Raw genomic sequence first — 27,335 nt, forward strand, 5'->3', positions numbered from 1 at the left:
CGTCACTGTGTTTGCTTCCTGTTTTGAACATTTGGAGGGAAAATTGGCATCTCAGATGCTCTTCTGGTAATCTGGTACTTGCTGACTTTTTTATGGTGATAGCTACTGTGATACCAGAAAATGCCCTTTATAATTAGTGGTGACTTGCATTATGTTTGCTGTCAGCCAGTGAAAGTTCAGTTTTGACTTTAAGTTATTTTATACAAGGGTATCCAAGGTCTGACTCCTGCAGGTAGCTTCAGACATACGGTTATTCCCACACACCTGAAGCAAGTAAGTTGTAAAGGTTATCAAGTTATCCTACTGTGATGGTCTCCAATTTTTTTCTAAACTTGCATGGGGCCAGATTTAATGTATGAATTGAGATGAGTCTGCAGGTGCACCAAAAGCTTTTTATTTTCATAGTCCCACTATGTATGTTGCAAAACTCCATCTCACAGAGCTAAGCAGTGGAGTTGATCTTATTAGGAAAACAAGAAAGATCTCCAAAAATGTAAGTTAAGAGAAAGTTCCTAATCTATTTTCTTTTTGACAGTCCTTCAGATGAGTTTCAATTGGATGTGCTATTTCAGAATATGAGCTGCAGCATATTGTTGGTTTGTTTTTTTTTTTAATTTGGTTGGTTGGGTTTGGATTTTAGGGTGGGGTCTTTTGTTTTTTTTTGTTGTTGTTGTTGTTGTTTTTTGTTGTTTTTGTTGGGGAGGGTTGTTGGGGTGGTTTCTCAGTAAAGAGTAATTATTTCTCACAGAATTCACACCGTTAGTGGCCCAGTGACTCTGTATGGCTCCCTTTTGTACTCTGTCTAGCAAACAGGCCTCTCAAATACTCTGTGCCTGAAAAATGCTCATGTATAGACTTAAGTTTTTCTTTATTGTCATCATTCCTACAGAAATACAATATATTCACTTATCTTTTTGAGAATGGACTGAGGAAACAATGCCCTCTGGCAATTTCAGTGGGGCACCAGTGTTCACAGATGAGAGCACTTGCAGGAGAATCTGTTTTGGCTTTTGCTGGGGCTGGTGCTACAGACTGGGAACAGAGTCTGTATTTACTCACCTTATGACAGTTACCTTTAGTCTAACAACTTTTGTTTCCACCCTCAGCTCTAAAATCTCTGCCATCATTGTAAAAGACAGGAAAAATATATAGATAAATTCATTCAGACAGCAGAGATCAGTAAGTGGAGGTTTAAAAGTACCCTTTTATACACTTTTATTCTAAAAAGCAATTCCTTATTCTAGTTACTGTTTTCACATTTATTGCTTGTTTATAATGTACTGATCATTGCATCCTTTCAACAATTTTATCTAAGGAAAGAAAAGTATTATTCATAAAAATGAATCTTGGTTATGACAATCTTGATAATGGCTGTATTAAAGCCAAGCAGCAGAACATTAAAATCTGTAGTGTGTGTAAACAAGAGAAATCACTGGAAAAAAACCTAGACATTGCTTGTAAATGACCCCTGATTACCGCTGAACTGTAGTCAGTTTTGATTATAACAGGTATGTATGTTATGCTTGCTGCACAGTAACCTTCAGATGCTCTTGAAGCAGAATCAATAGGAAGCAACTGTAGCATTTAGCAAATTGAGTATTATTTAACTTCGGTACAGCAGATCCTAAAAATGAAATATATATGGAAATGTACCTTGATTTTTCAAATGTAAGGATGATTGTGATGTTTCAATTTACATATTTATAAAATAATGTCTCATTAGAGTCTATTGCTAAAAATGCTATGTTTGTATGAATGCCACTTTTTTTTTTTATATGAGGAGGGTGGAGAGTTGGCTTATTACAATAAATTACAATGAGCTTGCTTTGAAAGAAAAGTGACAATTTTCTCCATTTATGCTAGAACTGTGCAGATGTATTATAAGGTTCTCTGCCCGTTTACTTTTACAAGAGCAATATAACATGCTTTCTGGAGTTTATTTTTTGAAAGAGAACCCCATTAGGCAATACAATGCAAAATAAAATTTAAGTATGAAGTAATGAAGATTCCCATTCTTGATTCATCAATTGGAAAACAAACAAATAAAACCCCCAACAAATAACAAAAAAAAAAAAAAAAGGAGAAAAAAAAAGAAAATAAAATTGGAATAAAAATAAAAGAAAATAATACATCTTTTTGAAGATGTTGTTCTAGAAATTCTGGTCTGCACAGTATAAACATTTGTGCCATAAAAAGGGACAGAAAAATGAAAATGCCCATGTTGCTGATAGACTGGAAAGAATCCGTACCTGAGCCTCTCCTTTCCCCCAGATTTTCCCTGAAAGCTTCCCTGGATCTTACTGTGCCAGTGTCCTTAAGAAGCACAGACACAAAGCAAGCATCCTGTCAAAAGTGAGAGAGATATACAGACTGAGTAATGATAAAAAAAATAATTTTGTATTAAGCATTGTTGAAACGGTTCATGAAAGCATTGCCAAAATTACTAAAACCCCCTTATTTGTAATTTTAAATTAAAAGCAACACCAAAATAAACCAGTGTAGATCAAATTGTTCTCCTTTTCAGAGGTAAGTCTCAATTCCCACAGTGTCCTTTATTTTTAACTACATTTGTAAAGAAAAAGCACTTCAAATGATTCACCAAAGTTTGGGTTTTGGTACTTCATGTTTAAGAATGTTTAAGTCCGCAATGGCTGAAAAGAAATTAAAGGATAAATACATGGCATCTTTTAAAACTCTTGGGAAGAGCTTTTGTTTTAGAAACAGTCAAATTATAGTTGACAGCTTAAGTTTCTGTAACAGAGGAATAAGATAACTAAGAGATATTTAGAAACAAAATACTGAATTTTCCTCCAAGTTTTTCACTATTGCATCATTCTTAAGAAAAGCAAATGTATTGTACTTGGCTATGCTTCATTGTGCCTTTACAAACCACACAAATAATCACTAGTATATTTCTTTTAGACATTATTAATGTAGCAGAGAGAAAGATAGAAAAATGTCAATATAAATTAGGAAGTCCTTAGACAGACTGACAGAAGAATAAGGGAGAACTCTTAACCTTTATTTAGATGGACTGTGTTAAGATTTCTACGCTGATGTAATCAGTTGGTACATTTATACCATTAAATAGAGCAGATGTGGAGCTCTCTTAATGAGGAACAACTGAACTAGCTTGAAAATTTAAAGCAGATGTATACGTGTCATAGGTTACACTGGACAAGGTCTTGGGGAACTGTGTATCTTGCTGTGTGGGGTGATGACAACATGCTCAGGAACTTCTTCAAAGCCTGACATGCATGCAAATATATAAGAAGATTATATACATGTACATGTGTGTGTATACATAAAGGTGCGTGCTTGTGAAGTATGCAGTACAGATACAAACTTTGTTTTGCTGAAATACAAGTACCCTAGATGTTCTGTGCAGGATTTCTCCCACATGCACATTTTTTTGCTAACCACTCTGGCATAGTGAGATCAATTAGCTAGCAAATTCCAGTCAGATGTGGAGAATCACAGAAGCATTTTGAAATGTTTTGCCATTTCTCTGAATTGAATAGTGGAAACGGCAAAGCTCACTGAGACCAAAGTATTTGATTCCAACTCATACCACTGTGTCAGCTATAACTAGGGATATTGCAGAAAAATATTCGGTAAAAACAACTACCTGATATTCAGCAATGCTTATATTAATATTAAAGCATGTTTGTGTGTGTGTATCTAAACATATGTAAACTTTAATTTGAAGGCATTGCTTCTTGAAAAGGAAGTGAGAAATTGAGTATATGTGGCACAAGTAATATTATCAACACACTGTGTTGATGTATACATGTATACTTTAAAGCACGAAACATCTGCTATGACTAGAGTGGTAAATCCTAGTTGAGAATGTGTAACTCCTTAAATACAAACTCACAGATCTGAGCCATATATTTAAATTTTAAAAGTATTTATCAAAGCAATCATAAAAAGCAAGTCAGTCTTACAGTTCACAAATGAGAAACAGGCAAAAGGTCATTAGTAGTTCAGTTTGAAGACCTGATCTACAGATAGCTAAGAAGATTAAATTCTGCTCACATCTGAATAATTACAGGCTCACTGAGCAAAACATTTTCCCCATGTGTTTTGACATTGTGGGAGAAAGATGATTCACAGCACCCAGCAACCTTCCCACCACTACATTAGAGTTCTAGAAGTAGGTATCACTACACAGTTTATCACAGAACAGTTTTCATGCCTGATTGCTACTGCCAGGAAATATTATCTGAATATCTTTAATAACCAGCACAAGTAGACAAAGAAAAACAGAATGTTTGCTGATTTTTGTTTTGATTAATATTTTAAGAATATAATCTGGAAAAAATACATTTTTTTATTATTCTTAGGTTCAGAAAGGGGTACATTTCAAAAAGCCAATTTTTAATGCTTCTACAGTGTACTTTGTGTTGCTGGGAATATTTTTCCTGCTCTGATTTTGTAATTCATGGTATCTATGAGCAGACATTGCCTAAAGAATTTTTAAATATTTCATATGTGCCAGTGTGCAATTACAGTGATGTAAACAGCTTTAATTATGATCCTAGCATAACATAAAAATTAAAATTATTTCCAATTAAAAAAGTAGTAAAATACATATTTTAAAACAATATTAGTGTATTAGTGGCATACTAATAGTGGCATTGAATAAGGAAAGAAGAACAACAAATTGATCAACTATAGAGTTTTTGTATTTTAAACCTCAGAGGGTGATATTTCTACAAATACCTGAAGGCAAGAGAGTATGAAGAATTCTTTAGTGCAGCACTGTGACAAATGGGTATTATTTTAAATTAACCCTTTTTTCTTTTCCCTTTTGTATGTGGAATACAAACTGGAATGTACATTTATGATACCTGGAAATAATTACATGTTACTTTATTGTACTTCTGAGTAAGACAAGCTATGAAAATCCTGCTCAATCATGTCCTCTGATGTTGGATCTGTTAACAAGAGTAAGGGTCACCTAGTCTTTTACATAATATCACAGCTTTTGAACGACTTCCTTATTAATATTAACATTGTTTTCAAATGTAAAAATAATTTTTACTTTGCTGTTCCAATATAAGCCAGTGAACAATATTGTTGAGTGCTGTGAAAAAAACTGCTGCATTTCTTCCCTGCAGTCATCACATATTGTTTTCCATGGGACTAATTAGTTCTTTTCTTTTGAAAACATCTTTCTTTTTTTTTTCCCCAAAATGAAAATTTTGTTAAATATAACCTAACAGTTTATAGAAAAATCTGACATTATCAGAAATTATTCCTGTGAGACCTACTGAACTTATACAGCGACTATACTCAGAGTCTGTCAGTCTTTCTGAAAGTACTGCTGTTAGTGTATTTGTGCAATATTTCTGACACTTTCAAGATGCATTGGAATGACTCACTATGCCCTCATATATCAGTATATTATGTATGCAGTGACAATGTTGCCTCAGAAGCACTAATTTTATGGCATATGCCATCTGTAGACAACTGATACCTGAAGAGTAAATGCAATGCATTCTTCAATTTCATGTATGTGCAGTTCTTATACATATGATATTGATACACTATACAGTATATGCCCATCTCTTTCTAGTGCAAATGAAGGCAACTCTGATTGCCCCTAAATCAAAGATGCTCCTAATTTGGGGCATGCATCTTTGGGTCCTGATACTGTTTTCTGATCTGACTGATGTGAATCTGACAAAACTTTTAAGATTTATGGAGCTTTGCATAGTGTAAGGATGAATAATTTATGTCCTGAGATTATAAGATAATCTTTAAAGTTTGTTTGATATTTATTGTAAGGGAGTCATGGTATGAATGCAAATGATTGTAATTAAAATTTTTTAAAGATTAAAAGTTAGAAATGGCTAAGTCTACCTGGGGGTTAAATAGATAGCCTTTACTAATAGGCCTTACACTATTCCTAGCTCCGGTATTCAGAGCTGGAAGGCAGATTATGTTAGAATAATGTTTTACTTAGATGAGGTGGAAGGCCATTTCACCCATAAGGTTTAGGGCGTTTTTTTTTTGAAGCAAGACTTCTAAAACAGAATAGGCACAAGTATATCTTCAGAGAGAGTTTTCTTTCCCGTACATTTAGCTGATTAACTGAAAAGATCTTTGTGAAAAACACACATAAGCAGTTTTCACATGTCTTTGTGCTTTGAATATAAATTGCAATTTCAAATCATTCTGGCAGCCTGCTGGTTTTCTTTGAGATTTCTCCAGGACTGTTTAATGTTAATCCATCAGGGTACAGGGGGGGAAAAAAAGTCAATAAAACTGGTGCAAAGAGGTGGAAATTACAACTTCCTGTGTTAGCAACCTACCCCCTAAGAAGAACTTATTTTCAGCAGGTTTTGCTAGGAACCTTGACAAGGATGAAGGAACCCAACTACAATCACCAGAGGACATCTGCTAGTTAGTTTCGCAACAGACAGATGCAAAATTTCTGCATGCTTCAGGTGCCTTCAATTGCCCTTTTATGCTTTTTACCCATTTCATGACTAAAATTGCAGCTGTTGAATACCCTCACAATCTGGCTGCTGGCCCAGGGCAGATGAGGAGCAGAGAATGAGGAAGTCTACCTGGCTTTCTGTTAGCACATGCTAGTGTGGTCTACGGCAAAATCTGTTACATGCTCAACATGTGGAGCTCACAGAGAAATTCTGAGCTAAATAGAATTTTGTACCATGAGTGCCTTACAGGACAAACTGAGTGGTCCAAATGTTTTCCAGCAAAAATTAATCCCAAACCAACTCACACTGAAGAAAGCATCTGATGATGGTCTGTGACTGCAAACTGGGTTTTCTCCAAAGCTAGGGTTTACCCTTTCCTGCCTGCTCCTTTAACTAAGGAGCTCAGGTAAGCCACAAGAAATTTTGCACCAAAATTGGCAAATGAAAGTGTTAACCAAATAACTAGTCCTTGATCTTTAGTGGGACAGTGGTTGCAGTCACTGGGGAACCCTGGGATTTTTCAGAAGAGAAAAATAATCTGTACTGTGATGTGAACAGCTGCAAAACAGAAGAGAAACAAGTACGTCTTCAAAAGCAGGGTTTTTTTTTCCCCCCATAACTTTAGCTCATGAGCTGAGAAGGTCTTAAGTGAAGAACACAAGTAAGCAGTTTTCACAAATCTGTGCTGTGTTTGGGATTTTCAGAAGAGTGTAAGACACAGCCAGTGTCTCTAGATAGCAGAAAGGTATGAGCCCTGACTTTGAGGAAGATCTCATCCTCTCTCTCCATGTAACTTCCCATTTTACAGGGGTTTCAAAACATGCACATGTATAGCTGCCCTCCAGCTCTTCTCAAATAGGGGTGGGATGTCACTCAAGTACAGCAGTGTGCCTTGAAATTCTTATTTCTCTTTCTGAATACAATTACTTGTTCTTATTAAGCAAGGGGCTGCTCCCATGCTAGCAAAAAAGCACTTTGCTATGGGTCAACATCCATTTTTTAAAAGGATGTTTTATGAATATCTTCTGTATGAAAATCTTCTTTTAATTCCATTATAGGAGGTATTGGGGTTTGGTTGGGTGGGGTTTGATTGGGTATGTGGGTTTGGGGTTTTTTGTTTGGTTTTTGTGTGTGTGTCGTTTCAGCTTAAAAACTGAAAGGACTTAGAAGATCCTCCAAGGACTGCAGTAAGTCAAGAAGGTAGTTAATTTAATAAAGTTTGTGGGGAGCTGCTAGGAGGCTCAGATTAGTTTCAGGGATGGAGACAGAGGGAAGGAACAAGTTCAAAATGAAGGCTGATGGTTCTTACTGAACATAGTAAAAACCTCACTGTTTTTGTTGTTATTTAACCTTATTTATTTAACCTTAAACATCTTCAGGTAATGGTATATTAAAATATTTCATAGAACAGTAATACACATACATACCTGCAGCGAATCCTCTTCCCTTCTCCCATACATAGTGCTGCAGGAACAGAGACTCGTTACCTGGTATGGTGGGTTAGCCTTGGCTAAGGGCAAATGCCCACCCAGCTGCTCGCTCACTCATCTTCCGCCAGTCCTTTTTCGCCTGCCCAGTTTCACTCCCAATGGCCTCCTCCCTCCTGAGCTCGTGGTAGCTGGGTGGTTTCAGTCAGTCTGTAACAGTTTGCCTCTGTTGCTCCTTCCTCCTCATGCTTTCCCTTGCTCCAGTGTGGTCCTTTCCAGGGACTGCTGTCCTTGGAGGATCTTCTAAGCCTTTTCACTGCTCACACTGTTTATTTCCTGTCACTTTTTGTTCCCTCCTCCTCTGCCTGCGTGGTTTATTATTAAATTATTAAATGTGTGTTCCTGGAGATGTCACCAATGTGGCTGATGGGCTCAGCTTTGGCCAGTCGTGGGTCCGTTGGAGCTGGCTGGAACTGCCATTGCACCCATCACAGCTGGGTTTGGGGTTGGTCATATGCAACAAGATAAGACACCTCCAGGTTTGACCACTGAGCTGGGTGTGCTCTTTTGGGAGTCTCCCAGCCCTCTGAGGCATACCCTTAGTGCTGACAGCATTTAGCTCTGGCAAACAGTCTGTAACTTCTGTTTGTGCTGCTGCGGGTTCCCCACGGCAGCCAGGCAGCTGCCCTGGCCACAGCAGCCTTTTCCCAGGGCAAACCTGCGTGCCCATCCTGTCCTGAACTCAACTATGGCTCTGACCTCGGCTGGTGAGGAGGCCTAGAAAGAAATGCCTTCCCTCTCCTATGAACCACTCTTCGAGAACACCATATTGGTTAACTGTTAACATGGCATCAGAGGCCTGCTGCTTTACATGGCCTCGACACGCTCTTCCAAGTGGGATTTTTCTGAAATAACTGCCAGGGTGCTGCAGGCACCAGGGGCTGCTGGAGTCAAGGGTGGCAGGGCAGGACCTGGCAGCCAGGCCTGTCCCACCACCCCACCAGGGAGCAGGGCAGCTGGGGCTAGCCTTGGCCCTGGGCAGTGGGCACATCCCTGGGCATGGAGGTGGGAGAGGCTGGGTCAGGATCTCTGCCTGCGGCTGGGGGCCAGGAGCAGTCACTGGTGGGAGGCCAGCACCCGAGCCTTGGAGGAAAGCAGCTCCCAGGCGCCAGGGTCAGCCTCTAGCACTTACACGGCCATAGTCACTTTGGTGATCAAGAGATAAAAATAATGAGAGAACTTCAAAGGAAAAAAGAAACAAAAACAGGTGATGCTGAAGCATTACAAAGTTAAATATCATATTTGTTTATTTTTCTGTCTATACACGAACAAGTTGAATACAAATTGAGCAAGAGAGCTTTCTTAACGCCTCAAGGAAAGATTCCTTCTCTTGATAGAGCCTGACTAGAGATTTTAAAGAAATTCTGTGTTTCATGACATGTTTGTGTAATCTCCTCAAGAGGGGATTTTCTTTTCCTATCTCAAAGTTGCCTGAGAACAGTTTTCCTTTTAAATATAATTAAGAAATCTTTTAATAAAATTAATCCCTCTAAAATTAAAATACCTACTTCTTCTAACTCTTTGCAATATCCACTGAGCATCAACTGCAGGTGAAGATGGGTAGCCAGAATGGTCGGCCTGGATTTCTCTCCTATACAGATGGGTAGAAAGGGGCAGTGATGGTGCTTTGAACAATTCAGGCTCACTGAACCAGAAGTTAGGAGGCAATAGGAAGAAAGGTCAGTCATGAGAGTGTGTTGTAGATGTGTGACCTTGAGAGGTACAGGATGAACTCTACCCCTCAGATGTTGTTCCTTCCCTGAACTGTTTCCAGGGTAAGATAGCATTAAAGCACACTTCTGGTAAATCTAGATATAAAAATGCAATGTAGTATTTAATTAGTAGTAACTTAGGTTTTTATATAGTGCTTTTCATGCAGTTTTGCTTTTGGATACTCTAATATTATCACTGAGTGATTCACTAAAAATCATGAAAGGGCTGAGGAGTGGCAAGCACACCCAGTATAGATGGTTCCATTCTACTTGAGCATGGTACCATAAATAATTAGTTCACAATTCACTGTACCTAAAAGCACTTTTTTTGCAAGTGCAACCAGGCATATGCTGCATGCTTCTTTCCTCGAAAACTTTGGATAATCTCAGTCAGGTTATGGAAAATGGAGAATTACTGTGAGATAACTTGAAAGAAGTTCCAGTCTTTGTTAGGAATGTAAATGATGCAATTGTGGTATCTCTGTTGGTATATTTTTACCTGGACTGAATCCCTGTGTAGTGTCTCTGTGGCCTTAAGTTACTCAGGAGTGACTGTTTCATTACCTTTCATATGTCATATCTGTCAAAGGCCATTTTGCAGAAGATTTATTCTTCTTTGTAGCTTATTTTTCTTATATCCTCAGAGTGGTTTTACTCAAGACACAGCTAGTTAAGCTGATTAAAACTGGTATGTTCAAAGGAGCTCAGACCAAACATTTAACCATGAAGTACCCAAAGTTTTCAGGGGTGGATTTTCAGTTTTTTGTGGGGGTAAAAAAGGTACCTGAAATACATTGTTCTTAGGAGCCATGAAGAGAATTATATCCAAATCTCCCATGGAGGGGAGGATTTTGAATGTCTTCTTGGTCATGCCTTGCCACACAGCAAGTGGGTGATGATCTGGATTTCCTGAAGGTTGATTCTTTTGTTCTTGCTGCTTTCTTAGTGTATAACCACAGAAGCAGATGTCCCTTGGGTGTAGACTGCTTGAAGTGAACAGTAATGCTTGTGCTGCTAATTATATATGATTTTAATCAAGTTACACATTTCTCTTTCATGGGGGAATCCATGATAGCGCTGGGCTTTTGGGTTATCTTTTTATTTCCTTTTTTTTTTTTTTTTTTTTTAACTGAGAATCTTAATTATTTTCAGCGGTTGAAAGTACCATCTTTGCTAATACATTACATAAGCACAAACTGTTCCTGACAATCCTAACATAATTACATTAGAAATTGTTTGTCTTTAAAATGTGACAAATTTCAGGTGTGTAGAATGCTTTTGGCTCTGTGGAAGAGAACAGTCTTAGCTTTTTCAGTTCATAAGAAACATAATATGAAAGAACAATAACATTTAAAATTCACAGTTGTAAAATGCCTTTTTAAATGTTAAGACAAATTTATCCATTCTCTGCAGTCTCAGACAAGTTTAGGAAAGCAAATCTGAAAGTAGGTTTTACTACTCATATTGTTAAACCAGGAAGTTTTCTGTTGCCTGTGTCCGGTGCTTGTATTTCCCCTTTCTCCACCCATAAATCATCTTGGTCCAATGCCTGTTACATTCCTGCCCAGTGCTCTTCTGACCTGTTTCGATGTGACTGCTACCAGCATAAACAGACATTTTCTGACTGTCCATATACGGAGTCAGCAACACCTCAGAGTAACCTGTGTGTCATGTACTGCTGAGAATGCTACCTAGAACATGTTATTTGATAATTGTTGCATCTGTGGAGGCAGCAGATCTAAAATGGAGAAATTTTTTTTTTTTCCATCATATAGTGTATTGCTAAGTTGTGGAAATAATTTTCCCAAGGGTGTGTGGACTTCAGAGCAAGGCCCTCCGTAAAAGAGGTAGATAAATTCATGGAGAATAGGTCTCTAAGTGGCTCTTAAATGCAGTGAAAAAGTATCTAGCTACTGGTTGCCAGTATAGTAAATCAAGAGATTAGCTTTAGTCTTTCCTCAGTTCAGAAACTCCTTCCCTTTACTGTGACCCCTTACTTGTAGTATGTAATGTGTAGTAGGTAATGAGGCAGGTGGTCTGATTTACACAAATCTTGTTTTGTCCTTTCTGGGACTGTGGCCTGGGCTACATGAATGAGAAGTATCAATAATCATCTAAAATACTATTTTCTCTTTTTAAAATAAATCTTAATTTAATTTTAATGATTGTTTTATCTTTATATTTACTTTGGCTGTTGTTTGTTAAGCCGGTGAAAGTTCTTCATTTCAGACAAGTATTTCAAACTTAGCTCTGAAATTATTAGTAGTAAGCAGCGCAAGTTTTTCTGAGCCAGGAATAGCTCCAAGGTATATTCAGCTGATCAAACCAGTCAAATTCATTGTTTTAACAACTGCTCTCATGCTCTTTCCGGAACTTGGACTAATTTTAGAGCTTAGAGATGAATTAGCAATTCACAGTGCATGCTCACCAGATGCTGTTGACACGTGAATGAAACAGCAACAGTCAGGCTGAAAACCATTTTTGAAGATCACCTTTTTCCTTCAGTGTTAAAAGACTGAGCTAAACAAGAGAAATAATATATTCATTCATCTCACACCATTATTAAATTAGCCAAGCTGAGGATATAGACAGAATACTGTAGAAGAATTTTAGTGATATGTGTCACAGTCCCCATAATTTAGCAAACAAATTGTGTAATTCTGGCAGGTGATTCCATCTGCCTGCTGGTAGTGAAAGTTTCCCAGTGCTGGACTCAGTTATTTACAAATTATACAGCTTATTTCCATGCATTTTGTGAGTCTGTCAGATGAGTGTTCTGCAGAAGATGAAGACATATTTTTCATGCAAGATTATGTATGCCTTTTTGCAAGTCAGTAAATCAGTTTTAAAATAAGCTACTGTCCGAGCCACTGCATTGCTGTTTTTTTCATGTCTGTTCAGTCTAAGACAGGGAATGATGCAGAAGGCAACAATGGCTAGCACAAAGGATCCATCTCGTATAGGTAAAGCTCAGATCTGAATAGAGTCATGTTAATTTTTTTCCTAATTTTCTTTTTTTTTTCCTGCTGCTGGAGATACATTGGGTTTGGGGTTGTTTTTTTTTTTCGGAGTTTGTTCTTGGGGTTTTTTAGGCTATACACAGAAATGTCTTAAAAGAGGGGTTAGAAATCTGGCTACCCATTTCTAATTCTCAAATTATCTCATAATGTGCTCTATCATTAGGACATTCCCCTCGGGAGAAAAGCAATCTGAAACAAAGGTGTGAATCTCATCAGGATGAAGAGACAAGTGAGATTTTTTTTTCTCCTACAATTTCTCCTACAATTCTCCTACAAAAAAGCTATTAAAAAGATAGCTGCTATGCCTAGCAATTTTTTTTTAATTCAAGTGCCCATGCTTGTTTATTGTACAGGATCAATTGCTACCTGTCTTTTAAATATATAACAGTGATTGCCTGAGAAAACTGTGATTTAGCAGATCCGTATAGTATGAAATATATGTTACTTGGGTTTTGTGCTTTTGTTTTGCTGCTAGAATGGCCACAGGGACTGTTGTCATCAGTAGAGGAGAAAGGGATAGAATGCAATCAACCACCAAGAAGTCCGTTAAATAGTAAAACTATAATAAACTACTATAAAATTTGACAAAATAATTGTTCTCAGATACTATCTGAGATTTCAACTAGTTATCATTTTCATTGTTGTTTTGATTCATCTTCCATGTTTTCTGATCCTTTTTCTATCCTGCAGAACTTCCCCCCTTCTTTGTATTTTTATGGTGGATGATTTCCCCCAGCATTAGATCATGCCTGTTCCTAAAATATTTGCCTGAGAGCTTTTGCTTCTGCATTGGGAAGAGACATCAAAGACTTAACATCTAATTTATTTTGTGTTTTGTCTTCTTCCATGGAAAATGAGGTCATTCCAACACAGGATAAGAAAAAAAACATTTAAAATAAATTAGGTCATAGCCTATAGCGTCACCAAGACTTATTCATATCCACTGTAAACATTTTATTAGGGTTTTTTCTTAAAATATATTTACTTTAGTAGGAATGTTAAGGTTTTGTTTCATTTTGTTTTGTTTTTACCTAAATTGTCAAGAGATTTGAACATTGAAGTACAGTGACATAGATCACTAGTGTATAGAGATTGAATAAATTGTCCAGCTGAAATGGGAAGCTTTGCAAGGCCCTCAAGATTTATGGTTAGGCAGACTCATTCTGAGTTAAGGCTGGAAAACTAACAACTTAACTGCAAGCCTATGGATTCTCTGTGCTGCCATTTCAAATGATGCTTAACTCCAATTAGTCTCTGAAAACTGAGATAGGCAGCTCTTCAGCTGTATTAATACTTTTGTCGAATGTGGATCTATGTGAATTTATATTGCTATGTGAATAAAAGAGAGGTCAGATTTCTGATAAATTTATAAATCTGTCAATTACAATTCCCAGTGAAATCAACTGGAGTTCCAGATAAAAGGATGAGAGAAAGTAGGTTGATATGAGTTGGCCACATGTTCCAAATCCATAACCTTCTAATGATTTTTTTAATAGTTATCAAAATGTGTTTAAGTTTACAGAAGAACTACTGAGAACAGAAACAACCATGCAGTGAAAAGAGGGGGAAAATTATTGTCTGCAGTGAATAACGATACTTCAGTCGCAAGACAATATCATTAAAATAGCATTTCTAGTGGAACAATCACCATCAGTTCTAGAATCTTGTCATATTGTTTCTTTGAGAATTGTTCTAGAAGGAAGTTATGAAAACTTCTGTATGTTTTTGTAGTAAAACACAGGCCCTAGTTCACATTTCCCGTGATGCCCCCTCCCTTGAAGTGTTCAGTGCCGGGTTGGATGAGGCTTTGAGCAACCTGATCTAGTGGAAAGTGTCCCTGCCTATGCCATGGGTTTTTTTACAAATAATCTTTAAGGTCCCTTCTAATCCAAACCATTCTATGATTCCATGAAGAAAGAAATTTGCCTAATCATCACATTACCTGAAATTTCACTCATCTACTTGGAAACTGCAACAGATTCGTTGGCAAATTAAAAGCCCCATGAATATTTCCAAATCTATATCTTCAGTTTATTTAAGCTGTACAGATCAAAAATACTAACCTTCATAAATGTAAGACAGCCAATTCCTGAGTTAGGGTGGATGTTAAATGCTGAGGCCAGCACAATACCATGTCATCTCTTTCTCAGTAGCCAAGTAGTTCAGCAATATTTTCAAGATGAGTTAATTACCCTGCTACTTAGCACAGAATTCATAACCCCAACCCCCCCAGTCTCTGTTATCATTGCTGTTCTGCAGCCAGCATCACAGTGTACACTAATATAAATCTCTAGAATTTCTAGAACATTTCTTACGCATCTTCCCATTCAGGTAACTCACTTTATCCAGAGTTTGGAGTACAAAAAATAGATCTGAATTTTGCATTAGACCTTACAATGTTTGTTACATTGCAATTTTTAAATAGATTTATAGAGTCTGGCTGCTCCCATAGGTCTGTAGAACATTACATTACGGTGCAAAAATAATATAAATGGGATGGATGTAATTTGTCACTGGTTTATGTTGGTTTTTTAGTAGCGGTAGCTGATTTTCTCTAGAACATACCAATAGAGGACCACTGTGGTGAGAAGTTATCTGCATTAATTCATGAAGTAAAATAAACTTTTTAGTCAATTCAGGCTGCCTTTATTGTTTATCATGTGGTAGTTGACAGCCCATGAGCTGTATTCGGCTCACAAAATGTTTCTGTTTGACTTGCCACCTTTAACAGGTGAACAGAAGCAAAAAGTTATTCCACTGCTCAGACTAGCAAAAGCTAAAGCATTTATGTCTCACCATAAACAGGTTGGACAGGGGTAGTAGCACTGCTATTAGCTGGGAAGAAGAAAGGGCTCCACACCCTAGCTGCTTTATATTGCCTGCACAGTGAACCCAGCTCTGAGTGACACAGGCAGCACTCCTCATCCTACCTGCTTCCTTCCCCAGCTCATCAGACTTCATCTTTGCAACAGAAGTGCACCTCAAAGTGGCAGCATAGGGGCGTCAATGGGAAAGATATATGGCTGCTTGCACGGGAATCATCCAGTGCTGCCACCAGAGGAAACATAACAGAGCTTTTTGGGAAAGTGACTGTTCCTTGGCTGTGGGAAGAGCAAGGGCAGGCCTGAGTTTAGCAACTCTGCAAAGAGGAAAAAAAGGTCCAGCAAAAAAGGACCTCATTTCCACCCAGCTGAAGGCAAGCCTTGGCTGACCTTGCATGCTAAAAATCTGTATGTAGGATCTACAAATGAACCAAACATATACTGTTTTCAGTGAGATCTAGGTGATGCAGTTAGTGATGTCTGAAGAAAAACTTGCCTCGCTGCAAAGCTTGTCATGCTTGACCATATTGTGATTGTTCTTGACCAACTTTATAAACTTCTATGGTGAAATGACTGGTGTAGTACACAAGGGCAGAGCATTCGATATTGTCTACCTGGACTTCAGTAAGGCCTTTGACAATGTCTCCCATAAGATCCTTACAGAGAAGCTATTGGCTGCATGGACTGGATGAGAAGTGAGGTGGATTGAAAACTGGCTGAACAGCTGGACTGAGATGATGGTGATCAGCTGCACAAAGTCTAGCTGGTGGACAGTAACTAGTGGTGTACCCCAATGGTCAGTACTGGGTCTAATCCTTTTTAATACCTTCATTAATGAAAAGGATGATGGGACAGAGTATACCCTCAGCTATTTTGCTGATGACACAAAACAGGAGAAGTAGCTGATACACCAGAGGATCATGCTGCCACCCAGAGGGACCTCAACAGGCTGGAGAAATGGTCTGTTAGGAATCTCACTAAGTTCAACAAGGGGAAGCACAACATCCTGCACCTAGGGAGGAGAAAGCCCAAGCACCAGTATATGCTGGGGCCTACCCAACTGGAAAGCAGCTGGTTAGAAAAGGACCAAGAATCTCTGGCAGACACCAAGTTGAACATAAGCCAGCAGTGTGCTTTAGTGGGAAAGAAGGCTAATGGTATCCTGGCCTGCTTTAGGAGGATTGTTGCCAGCAGGTCCGCAGGAAGTGGTCCTTCCCCTCTATTCAGCACTGGTGAGGCCACACCTGTCGTACTGTGTCCAGTTCTGAGCTCCTCAGTACAAGAGACACACGGACACATGAAGTCTGAAAAGAAGCCATAAAGATGACTGAAGGACTGAAACATTTCTCCCATGAGGAAAGGCTAAACAAGCCGGGACTGTACAGCCTGGAGACAAGCAGGCTTAGGGAGGATCGTAATAATGTGCGTAATATATGTAAGGGAGCCATGTTGCTTGCAGTGGTGCCCAGTAACCGGACAAGAGGCAATGGGCACAAAGTGAAACACAGGATCTTCCTTGTGGACATAAGGTAGCATCTTTTACTGTGAAGGTGACCTAGCACTGGCACAGGTTGCCCAGGGAGGTGCTGGAGTCTGGATTCTTAGAGATATTCAAAAGCCATCCAGACGTGACCCTGGGAAACTTTAGGTAGCCCTGCTTGAGCAGAAGAGTTGGGCCAGATTTCTTCCAGAGGTCCCTACCAACCTCAACCATTCATTGATTCTGTGAAAGCAGAAATGTTAGCCGACATTCTAGTTTCTAAGTTCTGCTCTCTGTTTTGACATATCTCAATTGTCTATAATAGGATCTTAGACACCTACATGTACATGCCTAAATATAGGTATATTAGTGAACTCCACGAAACCCAGATTGCCCTGTTTTAGCTTAAAGAGAAGCACAACATTCTAATTTATTTGTTAAGGGATGTTACTTGAGCTGGTTAACTTTTCTCTAGCTCTTATGTGATTTTCTCAAATTTGTTGAAAGTGTTGCAGTGGTTCTGACAAATGGAGTAGAAATTTATGTTCACATTTATAATCTCCATGTAATATCAGGAAATTATTCCTGAGAAGGACCTTCTAACTGTTTGCTACTTCTCTGTCTCTGAAATATACGGCTCCTTCTGTAAGGAATCAGTCACGGTAATCAAATCTAACTAGTTTCTGTGTCCCACTGATCAGGCCTATGTAAGACAATGTTATGCTGGTTTTTATACTGTGCATTGCTTCAAATATTCCTCTCATTTTATTTTTGTGGTTTGTTTGTTGTTTTTGTTTTATTCTCTATTTTCCAGCTAAAAATGTATTTCAAAATATTAGCTTTAATTTTTTAATATTTCTAGCCTAGATGATGCAGAATTAAGCTAAAAATAATTCCTTAAAGACTTAATACTGGGAATTAATAACAAGAGTGAAAAATAATTCACAAGAGTGAAAAAAAGTGCAGTACTTTTCAAACATTTTCATGACATCCCTTTCACTGGAGTCTTATTGAGTGCTTGGAATTGACTGCATTAGCTCTGTGGCTTTGCAGGGGTTTGTTCACAAAAAAGATGTGAATAATATAAAGTCTGAGCACAAATATTAAATGGTAGAGGGCAAGAAAAGGTGTTACTTCCGAGGCAGTAATGCTTTCCAAGGCCCTCCCTAAGATGCAGTTAAATTTAGTAGAAGATCTGCAGGCATAAGTTGCCCAAGAGAAGAGGTAAATAATGTTTCTGGTCCTCACAAGTTATAAGTGTTATACAATCATTCACAACCATCAGAAATATGTATTTTGTACATTATTGCATGCATTCCAGGGGTGCTGGTAAAGAGAGGTAGATTATAATTGTTCCTGACATTTCTATCTTTCAGTCTCTGTTATTCTTTTCATACATAACTGGAGTCCTGATAACGTTGAAATGATTCATATGGTGGTTTTAGAGCTTACTTGCCTGGATATTTACTATGCATTAGTTTATAAGATTTCTGATAAGGAAAGCTCATCATGTTTTGTTATGCTATGATGGCTTGCAGATTTGGTAGCTTCTTGGTCAGCTCATACTGCACACAACTTCTTTTTCTTTAACGGAAAGAGTGGAAATTACCTGGTTTGAAATGCAGGGTGAAATATGATACCACTGGAAATATTTTCATGAAGAAATAAAAGTTGTGCTACCTTTAGGACTCCACATTTGCCTCCTTTCAAACAATATAGTACCTGCCATAACTGACTCAGCTCTCCAGAACTCTGGCCCAAAAGCTGTGTCTACCTCGGTGCAGGTCTGAGTGCATTATTGTGCCACAGGCCAAAGACAAAAACCTGTCATGAACCACTCAGCTGCAGAATTGAGATCCAAAATATGGGAGAATATCAGCTGTAAGAAAACATAATGTCACTAGAGCTATCTGTGTGTAAAGAAAGTAATTCTTGTTTTGTTTGTCTTCCAGCTGTATTACCTGCTTTAAAGCAAGTACCTGTTTCTTGAGATGACCTTGCTTCACTGATATCTGTGGTCTGTAAGCAGCTACAGTATTAGAAGAGTAAGTATGGCTTTCTGGTTTGATTTTATCCTAATAAGAAAGCAGTTCAGTGCCCACTTAAAATCTGGCAGCCTAGGCAGGCTCCAGGACGGTTCAAACTGAAAAAGCTTGTCATGTTAAAAATATTTCCGGTAAAACTGACCAAGTCTGAGAAAATACCAGATTTACAAGCAGTCTCCTCAAAAAAAGTTAACAATCTGGAAAAGAAGAAAAAACCTTCTGAGCTGTGTAATCATAATAGTTGTAGCTGTAACAGATTAGAAAATAATACTTCAATTAACAGGCATTATTTTAACTGAAGCTCTCTTTAATAATTAACTTCAACAGACAGAAAAAGGCATTTCAAGGCTGGAACTCTCTTTCTTGTTGTCAAGTCTGCTTTCATTACTTTTCCCTTGATGTTGGATTATAGAGCAAAGTTAAAAAATAAAAGAGAACCTCAAGCCAGATTGTTAAATCCAGAGATAGGCAACAAATTTAAGTGCCCTGATTTCTGAAATGTTGAGCCTCTGGCAACTTTCATCTGCTTTAAAGGGAACTGCCAGGAGCTCAGCACCTGAAAATAAGGTCAGTTATTGAGGCGCTTCACTCAGCATTGATGATCCAGAGAGAAGTGATCCATAAGCAGAGCACAGCATGACTGTGCCCCTTTGGGAGGAGAGAAGAATCTGAAAGGAAGCATAGAAGCACACCCTTACTGTTCCTAAGCACTAAGTGCAGTATACACAGGAAAAATAAAAGCATCTCTATTTTACAAAACATGAACATGGACTTTTGTGTTAAGAGGTTGTTCCTTTTAAAAAAATAAAACCAAGAACAAACCACTGGAACAAAAGGGAGGGAATTTTAGGGAAAAGCGTGATTTGAAAAGTCAAACCAGATGACTGTATTATGTCTTTCCCTTCTGTTGGCTGTCTGCCCCTGAAGGGTGATACGACCCTGTTCTTTTTCTCTTTTTTGCCACGTTCAGACAAAAATACTGCAGTTAGGTTTGGTCCAGGCAACAGCATGGATGTGGGTTCAGAAAGTTCCATTAAAGGTATTTCCCAATTCTCTTAGCGATCTCCTCAGGACAAGTATAACAGTACCATGATGTGGTTTGTTTGGGAGATTTAAAATGTTGAAAGGAGGAAAATAAAAAAGAATTCCCAGCAGTTCTGTCAAGTTGTATTGCTCTGACATTTCATTTCCTTTTGAGCTTCAACATGTATTTTTTATCAGATTTTGCCTCTTAATTTAGTGTTCTGCATCTCCCCTGCACAAAGCTGTGTCATGATACAAGCTGTGCTAGCATGCACATTAAAAACACTAATTTTCAAGGATTCTTTACTGAGCTGTGAAAATTTTCTTTAGGCAAACATATGCTTCGGGGCAAGGATGCAGAAGGGCACTTGTGCAGTCTCCAAGGCCATTTTATGACATTGTTGCTTTCCCCCTAAAGTGGCAGCTCCAGCCTGAAAACTGCAGAAGGTTCATTTTTGTGTTCTGCTCTGTAGAAACTCTACCGAATTGTGTCCAGTTACTCCAGAGATTCAAAGGGCTTTTATGTTAATGATCACCAACCAGCTCAGGGAACTAGAACTGGGCCTTTCTCCCCACAAGACATGTTGGTGTGCATTATATTCACATGGCTAATAGGTCTACCTCTTCAGCCTCACGCTGGTGTGCAGCAGCCCAGATGTCCATAGTAGCCTGCTTTAAAGGCCTTGATTTGCATAAGTGGGCATGCCAGCAAATACGTTTTTCCTTTAGAAACTGATTTATGAACTTATTGGTGTCTTCTCTACAGAAGCTTCACTTGCAGCCAGGGATAAGATTTGGGTATGTGTGAGACGCTAACAGTTTGGGAAGTGGAAAATCCTCCAGGAAAATGTAAAAAGCCAAACACTGCTAGAAAATTTAATGTAATGAAAATAAATGAGTGAGAAGTTTTTGATTTAATATATGTCTGGTTTGTTTTCATAGTCCTCAGTTTAAGGCTGTGTTTTAATGCTATTAGACTGTGTACTCTAAAATGTACTGCAGTAATCAGCAAGACCTTCTGGACAATTCCAAGTGGGTTTTATAGAATTTACAGAGCAGAGGGCTGTATAAGCCATTGTTTTATATAAACTAGACCTGCTCCAGGGTTAATCATGGTCAGAACTTTGTGAAAAGGTTATATGTGGGAAAGCAATGTAGGATTACTACTGTGACATTCCTGCTTCTCCCATGAGCAGTTTATAAAGGCAACTCCAAACCAGGATGAAAAGTACATCTCTTTGTCCTTTTTTTTTATTGTGAATTATCAAATTCATGGCAATTTGAGAACTGACCACCTAAACAGTTTGGTAATTATAAATTATCAAAATTCTCTGTATCAGTCCTTACACTTATATAGTAGCATGGCGTACAGTGAGACCATATGTGATGTGGTAACTCACATTTGTATTAATATTCACTTATCTTAATGAATATTATCATGACTGGATTTACAAAAGAGAGAATCCAGTGCTGTTTCCTGTAGAAGTGACACGGTGGGACAAGTTCCTTGTCTGAAGTCAAGGGAGACAGCACAGAAATCAAGGGCAGTGGTTGTAACTGTTCTTGGTTTTTTCCACATCTGGTTGAAATACCTGGGTTATTACTTCAGGGAAGTAAAAATGAGAAAGAGTAGGAGAATGTGAGTTTAATTTACATAAGGTCCAAATGCAATGACAGAGGGTGCTGAGGGTATACACAAACAACAGATAGCTGAGAACTAAAGAAGCTAGCCAAATATGCTTGTTTTGCTGACCTGCTTTAGGACAGATAGCAGGCTCTGAGTGTTCCCCATGTGCTAAATGAGGCAACATTATGGCTCTTTGTGCTGGTCAACACACCATCTTTGTTGCCTGTAGGGAGATCAGGCTTTGTCCTTACAAAGTAAATACATGCATCATATGCAAAAGTCTTTTTATATATTCTGTCAGATCACCTGTGCTGAACACAGCACTGATACAGAATAGGAGCATTCACAGAAAGTGTAGAAAATAATTGTTTTGTAAAGCATAGCTGCAGATGTGTAGTCCAACCTCTTTCTCAAAGCAGGGCTAACTTAAAAGTTAGGCCTGATTACTGACAGCTTCTCTTCACTAGTTTTGAAAATTTGAAAGGATAGTAATTCCACAGCCTTTCTGTAGAAACTATTGCAATTGTGAACAACTCTTATTTTTCATTATGCCCATACAGAATTCCTTTGCTTCTTCCCCAAAGCAAGGAGTACCTCAGGAAAAGATTATTCCAAGTACCAATCAATAGCTCTGATCTTCTCCTTACATATAACAGGAATATACTTTTCTGACATAGAATTTATAGTAAGGCTAAAAGTTTTTGTAGCTTTCCACATGCAGTCTAAACATAAATTTTCTATTTAATATAAATTCTAACCACCATTTTATAAGTTGGCGTTGTTATCTTTAATGTTAAAAGCTCAATGTGAACCAATTGATGCCAATAATTTCTTTGGGGGGTTTGTTTATGTTTTTTTTTAAACCATCAGTCCTTTAAAATAAGATATGGAAATGTGTACAACTACAATAACAGTAAAAAGTCTTTTTTTCTTTTTGTTCAGATTACAGTGCTTTGATGGCAATTTTGTATAGCTGATGTTGTTTCGAAGGGATGCAAGGACTAGTGGTATTGGTATTTTGTTAGACTCACAATCAACAAGTAAAGCATCACTATAAACAATTCGTTATTTTCAAGACTTTCGACAAATAATAGTTTCTAAGTCTGCAGCTAAAAGTGTAGTTATATGGATGTTTATGTCAACTATAGCACTTCAATTTTTATTATCCTTGTACTCTTTGGTGAAAATTATCTTTCAGTGAAAGTTTAGGATGGATAAGGATATCTGAAAAAGATTTTACAGTATAAAGAAACCTTCTTGTTGACATGATTTGAAATATGTTGTTAGCAAACTCTCTAAAGGCGCATTTGTGTTAACTGTGGCAATGTGAATTAAAGCACACAGAAAATAGATAACTATTATGTACAAATTCAGCAAAATAAACATGTTACATATTGCTACTTCTGGTAGCACTAATGAATTGAGTCCTGACATAATAGCATACTGTGCAGGAAAAATTACCAGAAAAATAGGCAACACCTTTCCTTTCAATAAGCCTGTATAAAGTAAAATAAATTTCACTAGTAATAAGAGTTTAACTGAGACAACTTAATTATTTTCTAAAATTTTACTGGAAATTATTGTAATTTCTTTTTAAAACATTGCACTAAATCTCTTCATTCCAAGTATGAGGATGGTAGTTAATTGTAATGTCTGTGAAAGGACATATTGGACATCTAGATATTCCTGGAAGATTTACGTAAATAGCTAGTGAGGTAGTACCTTCAGTATTACATTTCAAACGTGTTGGCATTCTGTCAGTTTTCCTGGGCAAAAGCATAACTGTGTCTATTATAGCCAACTAATACCAGACTTACCCATTTTTGTAATTATTTCCAAAGTCACTTCATAACCAATGGAAGAATATGTTTCTTTAAAAAAATGCGTATTTAAAGTGTGTGTATGTTGCTGTAGAATAGCATGACTGTCAAACCAAGAAAAATCCATACAAGACTATTAAACCTGAAGGGACTACCTTTATTTAAGATGTCCATGAACAATACATTGCTAGAAACTGGAAGATAATATAAGGCTACTGTAATCACACAGATATGTTTGCCTTATCCTTGTACTCTTCCCTAAGCACTTGCCTTTGGCCCCAGTCAGATGGATCTTTGCTCTGATCAGGTTCAGCCATTCCTATGTTACTGGCAGAAAAGCAGTTAATTATTATCTCCATTCTTAATATGAATGAAAACTGCAAATCTGATCCCAGACTAATGTAATAAAAGAACAACGGTTGTACGCCTTTTTGCTATATATAACCAAACACTAGTATTTACTGGAAACCAAAGTCAAGTATTTAGCAATAGCTTCAAGTTTACTTACAGGACAAGGACAAACAAACAGAATCTCTTCTGATGCAAAAATTTTCCCTTGCTAAGTAATTTTCTCTTTATCTTTGTACTTTCAGCTACATAAAATACAAAGCAGAAGTGCACAGTTGATGAAGATGTCAGACTGAAAACATAAAACTTTATGTTTAAATGAAACTGAATCTGTGTTCTAGACCCCAGCTGGAAATGGATTTCAAATTTACAAGCATAACAGCTGAACGTATGTGCACTGCTTTGAAATGGCCAACTTCAGATGTTCTCAAAAAAACTCTAAACTCTTAAAGATAATAGGCTAGATAAAAACAAAGATTCCAAATTGTGCAGAGCTTTATACTGTAAGTTGTCATACAGCAATTTTAAAATCAATTCAGTGTTGAACAGTAAGCCAATGTAATTCTCTCAGAACTCAAGTTTCATACTGAGACCTCCTTGTGCATGCTAAATCACAGCATCTGTATTTTGTATGCTTAGGAAGAAATTGCATTTAGGGGAAATATTTGGAAAGTCATGCAACAATCCAATTCTATATGGTAAGATACTGAGACAACATATGGTAGCATATGCAGTAATGGCATTTTGTGAGCTGTGGCTCAGTAAACTCAATCTGGTCTTGAAGTTCCAAGGTCATATTCTTGACTCTGTTACTTATATAGTGTGTTACTTTAAAGTAGTATTTCCTGCTTGAAAAGTCCAACTAATTATTGTTGGTTATCTGTATTTTTGTCCTTCAGAGAAAACCAAACAACCAACCAAACAAACAAAAGCCAACAAAAAGAAGCAGTAGAGGAATAAAAACGTATTAATAGTTGCTAAAAACAGTCAAAAGTCCATTCAGTGGGTAACTCCAGCATTCTTGTTTCTGCTTAGTAGTGTCTTATCCTCTAAAAAGTCATCCCAAAATTTGCTGCACTTTCTTTGTCTTAGATTCTAGATAAAAGAAAGTTTTGGGAAACTAGGTATTTACAATTCCTTTCAAAATAATTGTGTGTCACTTCATCTAAACCAGTATTTCCTGGTTGAAGAGTCCAATTCTTATTTTCATTGGTTTCTTAGCATAGTTTTGCCCTCCAGTTGTAAGAGAGAACTTATTCATAATAAAAAGCTTGTGTTTTCTTAAAATTAAATGCAAAGCTCAAAAAAACTATTTATAGATCCTATTAGAGCTGCTGCCTCTTGTGCTTTAAGAGAATCTTCATATTTTAAGCAATATCGACGTTCAGCTTATGACTTTGATCCAAATTGTAAAGTGGATGATGTAGACTTAGAAAAATATTGGCTAATGCTAGCCTGCTGACCAAAAGAGGACAAACTAAGAAAAACATTAAAAATTATGTTATTAAATGTGCTACTTGACTGAGGCAGTTTCTGTAATTTACCATGATGTTGGTACAATGCATTGTAGCTGTATTTTGGTATTTTTCTCCTGGATGGCTCCATTCAGGGTGCTCAGCTTCAACTGCCTGAATGTGGAATATGCTGTCCCACTGACAAGCATATCAGTCTCAGTTAAATGAAACTTGTAATAAGGGCACATCATACTGATGAAAACTGGAGCGGGGGGACGGGACAGGGGGGGGAAACCACACACACACAAAACAAAAAAAACGCAAACAAAAAACACCAAAAAACTTGACCAAACCCTCACTGTATTACTGAATAAGCATTTGATCTTTTTTTTGCTTCTATCTCCCTCTTGTTTAGACTAAACCTGCTGTAGTAGGTTCCCCACCAAATTGTGAAGCCACTTTCAATTACTTTTGAGATCAAAAGCAGTACTTGAAACTTCCGCTTGTTCAGAAAAATGGATACTACTTTTTGATCAAATTTCTTTGTGCTTGAATCTTGATGTATTTTTTTTCAGTCTTAAGCACTACTGAATGACACTAGAAAAACTGAAGCATCTGTCCTTCTAAAGTACTTTAAGAACATTCAGTGTGTGTATGCTTTTTTTTTTCAAGCTGTTAATAAGTCGAGAACTTATGTGTAACATTTCAGAATGACTACAGCAATTCTCCTGTTATGTTCCAGAAGATGTAGACATGTTTTTAGATGACATACAGTGCAGCAAAGACACAGTATTCTTTAATGTTCTTTCTAGTCTTAGGCTAAAACTGTTCAAGTAACAATCAAAAGTAGCAAGCATGAATAGACATTTAAATTCAGTATTCATTCCTTTTGAATTAGTTAATATCAGTGGATTGTTTAGAATCGTCCCTATAGTTTTTTGCTCATTCTTCACTGGAAATCTAGAGCTTTGACAGTTTTGTTTAAATCTCCTTTGAGGAGTAGGTGAAGGTTAAGGGTTTCATTTATTTGTTTAAAGTACTGTTATTATACTGGACTATAGATAATCTGTTTGGCATAAAGGAACACTGACATACTCTAAATCATACTCAAATTTTCATGGCATTTGTGGAGGAAGAGGGGGGAAGGGGGACGTTGTTACATGAGCACCTGTTTATTTTAGCCATTTCCTTAAATGCTAGCTTTTAATGGAAGCTAGACTTGAACTGGAGGAATTAAAGTGATCATATTGTCTTGGTTTTAAATTACAGTGATATATAAAATGCATCACTTGAGGATGGTAAAGTATTTTGTAGAAGCGCTTAAAAGCACAAGATAAAAAATATTATTTAAGTTAAAGGTTTTATTGGCTATAGTATGATAGTGTTACTAGAAGAAAATGCTAATCACAGATTTGAAAGACTATACAGTCTAATGTAAGACAGCAGATCATTTAACAAAGACAAAGGTAACAAGCTCTTCCTTTTTTCAAGGAGCTAATATAGCTGAACCATTTCTTAGCAACAAAGTTGACTAAACCCAAGAACATGATGAAATGATGTATTTAGATCACACATATAAGCAAAGGCAGACAAAGCATGTTTTTCTATAATATCTGTGACAATCAGACACTCCAAACTAGATATTTGATGACAACTTCAGCTGTTTGGACAAACCTCAGCCACTGGTTTATAAGTTACCAGTATGGTTCCAAGTAGCTCAAGGATTTGATGTGGTGGAATTTCAGGAACAGTGCCAACAGTATTGTAATACCACCATCCTCCTTGACCACAGATACACATCTATCCTGCTAAACCAGAAGACACAGAAATAGTTTTTCAATTCTTTGCTTGTTGATTGGTTCATTTTGTTTGTTTATTTGGTTGGGTTTTTTCCCAGGAATAATCAGGAGAAGTTACCTTTAATATGTCAGTAGCTCAGAGGGTAGGGTACTCCTCTTTAGGAAAAGCTATTCAATTCCCAGTTGTACAGATAAAGAACATAGGCTTGAAACTTGATTTGCTGTTTCCTGGGGGAGTACGGTACAGTC

The 27,335-nt window shown here is 37.4% G+C and overlaps 1 protein-coding gene across 2 annotated transcripts in view; it reads left to right on the plus strand.

Moving 5' to 3' along the window:
• The window catches only part of LINGO2 (leucine rich repeat and Ig domain containing 2), a 361,988-nt gene that overhangs the window by 65,420 nt on the left and 269,233 nt on the right, over nt 1-27,335 (plus strand). The window contains exon 2 of one of the 2 annotated variants that reach the window (XM_080372688.1): nt 18,923-27,335. This exon is cut by the window's right edge and continues 16,583 nt beyond it. The gene's annotated coding sequence lies outside the window, so the exon portion shown is untranslated. The other variant, XM_080372689.1, reaches the window with a different exon arrangement.

The sequence above is a fragment of the Falco punctatus genome, assembly GCF_963210335.1.
Source record: "Falco punctatus genome assembly, chromosome: Z".
NCBI lineage: Eukaryota > Metazoa > Chordata > Aves > Falconiformes > Falconidae > Falco > Falco punctatus.